Source organism: Cicer arietinum, chromosome 4 (genome assembly GCF_000331145.2).
Source record: "Cicer arietinum cultivar CDC Frontier isolate Library 1 chromosome 4, Cicar.CDCFrontier_v2.0, whole genome shotgun sequence".
In the NCBI taxonomy this organism is placed as follows: Eukaryota; Viridiplantae; Streptophyta; class Magnoliopsida; order Fabales; family Fabaceae; genus Cicer; species Cicer arietinum.
In genome coordinates this window covers 42,422,704-42,430,510 of record NC_021163.2, presented here as the reverse complement: position 1 = coordinate 42,430,510, position 7,807 = coordinate 42,422,704, and the positions used below count along the sequence as shown (strand labels likewise).

Below are 7,807 nucleotides of genomic sequence, written 5' to 3'. Positions count from 1 at the left end.
TTTCAATAGTATTTTATAATAAAAAATATTTTTTAAATAAATATTTAATATTATTTTTTAAAATATAATCCATTAGATTTTATTAAATAAAATATGTGATCTATTAGATTTACAAAATTTCTCAATTTTAAGAAAGAGAGGTACCAAAATTGTGAAATTAAAAATAGATAGACCAAAATTACTAATGGGTTAAACTAAGATAACCAAAATTGTGAAATTAGAAATAAATGAATCAAAATTATGAATCAGTTAAAATAGAGGATTAAAATTGTGAAATTAGCAATAGAGGGACCAAAATAACGAATCATTTAAAATAGAGGGACTAAAATTGCATTTAAGCAAAAAACGAAAAAGTTGAGGACATAAAAAAAGACTCCTCCAGAAAAAGAAAAATTAAATAAAAATCTAAAAAAATTCCTCAAATTAAACAGATTTTTTTGAACCCTTGAGCAAATATTATATATCTGAATTTTCTTCTAAATATTACTTTTGCTTGTTTTACACACAAATAAATAAATAAATATATAACTATTAAATAAATATATAACTATTTAATAAATATATAACTTTAACAATAAAGAAATACATAACTATTTAATAAATATATTATTAGAAGAACCACTTCAATGAAATCAAAAAGCTTGAATAAATCAATTCCACATTTAAATATATTTTGCATGAATTGTATTACTCAACAATGTTTTACTTTTTCTTTTGTACTAAAGCAAACCTAGCTTATATATAATTATTCAAAATCTAATAATATTTAGTGCATGTTTAGATCGCTAGTGAGATTGACATAATTAAGATGAACATATAAAATTGAAAACGTAAAAAAATACATAAATTTATAAATCTAATATTTCAAAACTAATATAAATTATATAAAATGAAGAAATATTGTAGCTAAATGTATAACTTTAACAATAAAGAAATACATAACTATTTAACAAATATATTATTAGAAGAACCACTTCAATGAAATAAAAAAGCTTGAATAAACCAATTTCACGTTTAAATATATTTTGCATGAATTGTATTAGTGAACATTTTTTTTTTTGTACTAAAGCAAATCTAACTTATATATAATTATTCAAAAATATATTTACCTTTAAATACATAAACACTTGAATATATTCTACTGTAAAATAAAATTAATATTACTTTTAAATTACATATTATTGTTATTTTATACTCAGTAATACATTAAATTCTATCACGCAATATAATTCTAATATTTCAAAACTAATATAAATTATATAAAATGAAGAAATATTGTAGCTAAATGTATAACTTTAACAATAAAGAAATACATAACTATTTAATAAATATATTATTAGAAGAACCACTTCAATGAAATCAAAAAGCTTGAATAAATCAATTTCACATTTAAATATATTTTGTATGAATTGTATTAGTCAACAATTTTTTTTTTAACTAAAACAAACCTAACTTATATATAATTATTCAAAAATATATTACATTTTAATACATAAACACTTGAATATATTCTACTGTAAAACAAAATTAACATTACTTTTAAATTACATATTATTGTTATTTTATACTCAGTAATATATTAAATTCTACCGCGCAACTCGCGGGTTAGTATCTAGTTGAAGTTACAAAACAAAATTAAAAGAATTAATTTGCAAAACGAAACTAAAATTTACACAACAGAATTTAACACAACATAATTATATTGTGTAAAGTTAAACAAAAACACATACATTGCAACTACTCACACATTATTTCCAATTTGATTAGTGTATGCATTTCTTTAAAAACTGATAGAAGTTACACACAACAAAACACAACATTACAACTATATATTAAATCATATATAAAAGTTAAAATAAAGAAAAAGATAGTAAACTTCATCAAATTTACCCTATGAATGGATGTTGTGATAGAGCCACAGGTGTGAAAAGACCCTCCAAAACCTCTACAGTCAGATGTTCTGATTGTTTTTGCTTGTATGCTCTTCTTTTTGAATCTTTGAGTTCCCCAATGAATACATAAGGAATTCCAAACATCTTTACCAATGCACCTCAGTCTTTTCATTGAGCTACGAACCTTGTTTATATTATTTTTCAATGAGTAATTTAAAACTACATGGCTTACACTACATGTTATTGTTTTAAAGCTACACTTGTTGTGGTTGATGTTGAATCTTGATATGCAACTTCTAATGTATATCGATCATCGAATGTACCTCTAAGTTTGGTTTTAATGGCAACCCACCAATCAACTTTTTCTTTTAATTTTTCTAGGTAAGGTACACAATATACCTGAATAGCATTTGTTGCAAATATGAAAGGATCATATTTTGAATATCTTCTACGACGATGAACATCCACAATACCATATTTGTGTTGAACCTTCATGCTAGTGTTGGCAACAACATCAAATCATTCACAACTAAATAAAACTAATTGTTTGGTTGGTTCTCCTAGGTATTTAACTTGCAAAATCTCTTTCACAATACCACAATAGTAATTTGGGTTTTGTACCACGCACCCCCCATTTTTACCTCCCACCCCTCCAATTTTTTTAAAGACTATTTTACCCTTATTTAATTTGTATAAAATTATGGAAAAAATTTCCATTTCAGTTTTCCACCCCAACTTTTGAATGTTTTGTAAAATTGGAAACTTTCGAAATGTAATTATGCAGAAAAAATTACTAATTTCAAAACTTTGGAAAAATACCAAACTTTCGAAATGAAATATTCCAAAAATTTCGAAAAATATGAAATTTTTGAAGTGTATTTTTTCCAGAAAACTTCGAAAGTTTGGATGAATTTGAAACTTTCAATGCACATATACTTCGAAAATTTCAAACATTCGAAGTAATTCCATTTCGAAAATTTCAGAAGTTTCGAAACTTTCGAAACTTTCAATTTTTTTTTAAAATGACTGAAACTTCCGAAATTAAATATCAAATTTATTATTACTATTAATTTATTACCATAAATATATTATTCTAAATTTATTACTATTAATTTATTACCATTTATTACTAATAAAAATGTATTTCGAAACTTTCCATTAATACCAAATTTTCGAAACTCAACATATATCGAAAGTTTTGCAAAATTTTGCATTTCGAAACTTTCATATTCTTCGTAAGTTTCGAAAGTTTCTGTATTTCGAAACTTTTTTGTTCAACGAAACTTTCGAAAGTTTTATTATTTATGGGAAAAATATACTTCGAAAGTTTCATCATTCGAAACTTTCATATTTTCGACCTCTATTTCGAAATTTTCATTTCTTCGAGCATCAACCATTTCGAAACTTTCTAATTCCATGAAACTTTCGAAACTTTCTATGTTTCTAAACTTTCAAACTTTCGAGACTTCCATTTCGAAACTTTCAACATGATACAAACTTTTGAACGAGGTTTCATACATTTCGAATATTTGAAATGTTCGAATTTTTACTTACTTTTGAAATTCGAAAGTTTCAAATGTTCGAGGGGGTGGGTAGGATCAGATAATAGATGAAATTGAGGGTGAAATAGTCTTTTACACATGATTGAGGGGGTGGGAGGTAAAAATGAGGGGGTGCGTGGTACAAAACTCTAGTAATTTTTTTCAACTTCTACGTCGTCACCTTTGACACAAATTCCACAATTAATGGTTTTCTTACCAACACTACTCTTTTATATGAAACTTAAGATCAAGGTCAATTTATTTTACTTACTCAATATATGGTTGAACTTCGTCACTATTTAGTAGAATATGAAAATGTGCAACAACTAATTCTCTATCATTCAAATACCTACTCTAACAAGTTCCAACAGAGCGACCAACATGATTGAAAATTGATAAAGTTTGTTGAACTATATCATGTTTGACTCCCATTATCATTTCGACCTACTCTATTTCTCAAAAATTAAACGAGGTTCAAAATAATATGAACAGAAATGGGAAGTCTCTTGACATATATATGCCTCACAAATTGACCCCTCTACATGTGATCTATTTTTAATCATTTGTTTTAACCTATTCAAGTACCTAAACAATAACATATATAATATTAACTACTAATCACAAATAAATAAAAAATATAGATTTGTAGGTTGAACGATTTGAAAATTAACCCAATGCAAAATTTGACTGTGAAGAATTTAACCCAATGCAAAATTTGACATTGCAGAATTTTACACAATACAGAATTTCAAATTGCAGAATTGAAACTACAAATCAAAATTACATCAATTAATTTACAAAACAAAATTGAAATTAGAAAATTACAAAACAGAATTTAAATTACAAAATTTGATAGCATTAAGAAGTTATAAACGGCATAATGAAATTTAAGAAATTAAAAACATTATTTAACAACATTAAGAAATTAAAAACATAAATTAAAAAAATAATAAAACAGAATTGAAATTAAAAATTTGTTAACATCACTAAATTTGACAGCATATTCTAACTAAAACTTCTAATACACCAATAATTTATCATTTCCTACTAAAACTTCTAATACACTAATTCCAAATTCTCTTTCAAATTCTATACAAATTGCAAATTCTCTTACTATTTGACAGAAAATTCCAATAATTTATTATTTAACAAAATAGACATTTGATGATGTGTTTGTTATTTTGATAAATGAAGGATGAAAATGAATATTTACTTTTTTTCAGTACTGTATGTATCTACAGCAGTTGAAAGAGATATATAACACCCCAACTACTAAGCATTTCCGCGTCCATGGTTTTTCATGCCACAATTTTTCGCAATGAGATATTTTTGTATTAAATACAATCAAGAAAATTGCTTAAGCCCTCTAAGCCTGAGTCTGTTTCAGGAATCAACAGCCGCGGTAAATTACAGATTATTAGCTGAGACAGGAACATATATCACTTACACATAGTTCTTCTAGGTAGCATTTGAAATTCAACTTCCAAAAATAAAAACAAGTCAAAGATACATATAAAACACACTTTTAGCAATGGATGATGTATGATAACCAAGAAAAAGAAAATTCCTAAATGATCATATTATCAGAAAAATTATGCTACAATGGAAACCAATTGATAAAAATAAAAAAGGTGAATTACATATAGCTTGCGAAGCAATAATGATAAAAATAAATTTCCTCCACCTACTAAACTATAATAGGCAAAGTCACATGACTAGCATATTATTTGAGAAAACATTCATAGAAAACTTACACATTTAAAGAGGCTATTTAATAACAATATGCCAAAGTGTTACAAATGCTTGACAAAGAAAACTTCAATATTTAAAACAAACAGAAACAAGGTCCAAAGTTTTACTCAAACATTTTAAAGTAACATTACATGATGCAATGCAGTCTGCAGAGAACAAAATGTTTGATATATTTGTAAATGAATTTGATAAATCCTATAATGTTGATAGAAGTCTCTTCTGCAGTAGCTGCACATATCAAGTTCCTGATCATTTTATTGCATAAATATTATTAGCTTAATGCAGAGAGCCAGAGAGTATGACTTAAAGGTGTCAATAAACCAAATACACTAGTGAGAGGTAGCCAAATATATGTTTTTCTAACTGCTGAAAATTAGTTTCACAGAAGGAATGAAGGAAAATATCATTAAAGGAAATAGAAGCAAAATGATTATGTAATTTGAGAAATGAAATGAAATCTTGATCCAAATCTTTGTAGTTGTAGTAATTTCATGAACGAAGTTTCATTTAAGAGATGGGACTATAATATGCATAAAACTAATGCTCCTTCCATTGCTGATCCTTTTGTATCCAAGCCTGTTTAATATTCTATTTCTTAAAAATAGTATTTCTATTTAACTTATAAAATTGCATATCACTAATATTAAATGAAACTAAAGGGGAGGGAATACAGAATAATTCTAACTTCATTATGCAGATAATCATAATTATCATTCTTTATGGATGATACTTTTCTTTCTTAAATTTGAGAAAATAAAATTTGACAGCACTAAGAAATTAAAAAAATCATAAAGAAATTAAAAACATCATAAAACAACATTAAGAAATTAAAAACAAAAATTAAGAAATAATAAACCAGAATTGAATTTAAAAACATGTTAACATCATTAAATTTGACAGCATATTCTAACTAAAACTTCTAATACACCAATAATTTGACAGCAAATTCCTGTTTGAAAATAACTCAACTCTTTGATTATACTTCATTTCACTTTGGTACCATAGGTATTGCAAATTGTGAGATTTTGAACCCTTAGGTTTTAATTATTTAAATTGAGAACTCTAAGTATCACAATTGATATAATCAAGTACTTCAATCCAGTTTTATATGGTGTTCAAAATCCAATTCAATAAATTTAGTTTTAATTATATTAACACACAAACAACCTAATGTTTAGCATCTACCTTTTATTCCTCATTCAATAATTCTAGCTCTAATTCTTATATTTTATAAAGTATCATTTGTTCTTGTTTGTAAGTATGTATCTGTCTCTTAGAATTAATCTAACTACTCATACAAAAAATAGTTTTTCTAAAGTTATCAAAATAACATCTCTGTTGTGATTTTCTTTGAGGAAATTTGAATCTATCTTTTAAAAGAAACCGTATACATATTGTGTTGAGGCGGAAGAGAGAAGCAGAAGCAACAGTGATATGAGAAGCAGTATCCCCTTTATCTTCTTGAAGAGATCGACTTGTCTCCTCTGTTGACTATGTTTTGCTGAAACTTCACTACTCCTCTAAGAAGGAGTACACTTTCTTCCTCTAAGAGTACAACGAAGACGTAATATCAGATTACATGGAATAACATTATAATGAGACGACGATGAACTTTCAAAAGAATTAGAAAATAAATTCCTTACCTTCTGGTTCACAATAACCAACGAGATGCAAAAATATAAGGGTTTCACGTTACAATTGCAATTTAAGGGTTTAAGAGAATAGGTTGGCTTCGCGGTTGCAGAAGAAATTCGAACGACTTAGGCTTAGCAAGAGAGGAATCGTTGTGAATCATGATAAAGTGGCAGTGAGAGTGGATTAGCAAGAGAGGAATGGTTTTGGGGTTTGTGATGGGTTGAGAAAGAAAAGAGGAATTGGAATCGTTTGTGGTGGTGAAAAAGACAAAAAGATGTAACTAAAAAATAGTTTGCGACTGAAATTTTGGTTGCTCATTTTAATTAAATTAAAAAAGTAAAATTTAGAAACCAATTTTTAGTCATTAAAACTCAATTGTTACTTTAGTCTCTCAATTTCGCTAGCAACCGATTCAGTGACGCAAAAAAATTTAATTTTGAGGTTCAAAATTTCAGTCTCCAATTCGCTCGCAAATATGACTGAAAATATTTAGTCTCTAAATTTGTCACTAAAGGCAAAATTTCTAGTAGTGGTAAATGTTGTTTTTCCTTTGGGCAGTAGATAATATGGACCCATATGTTTGACTTATTGGCTTACATGACTTTTGATTGAAGACAACATCACAACCACTGTCGGTTAATTGACTTATGCTCAGTAAGTTATGCATTAGTCCTTTTACAAGTAAAACATTTTTAATACAGCAAAGGGAATCATCAGCTACTGCACGGTACCTAATGACCTTACCCTTCTGATCTCCATAAAAACCTACGAATCCTTCGTTCTTGGGGGTCAGGTTGTATAATATAGACTTTTCTCCTATCATTTGTCATGAGTTTTTATTTTCTAGGTAATATGACTGATGTTTTCATTTTGTTGCTAAGGATATCTGCAAAATAGATTATTTTATTCTTAGGTATCCAAATGTTGTTGGGTCCTGGTTTGTTAGTTTTGAAAGGTGTCTTGTCTTTCCATGTTATTTTTCATAGG

The 7,807-nt window shown here is 26.9% G+C and overlaps 1 long non-coding RNA gene across 1 annotated transcript; it reads right to left on the bottom strand.

Moving 5' to 3' along the window:
• Positions 1–6,353: 6,353 nt before the first annotated feature.
• Positions 6,354–7,100, bottom strand: LOC113784331 (uncharacterized). Its single transcript, XR_003470364.2, has 2 exons — positions 6,829–7,100; positions 6,354–6,730 (listed from the first exon to the last, which is right to left on the bottom strand). It is a non-coding gene; the product is annotated as an uncharacterized lncRNA (long non-coding RNA).
• Between the last annotated feature and the right edge of the window lie 707 nt (positions 7,101–7,807).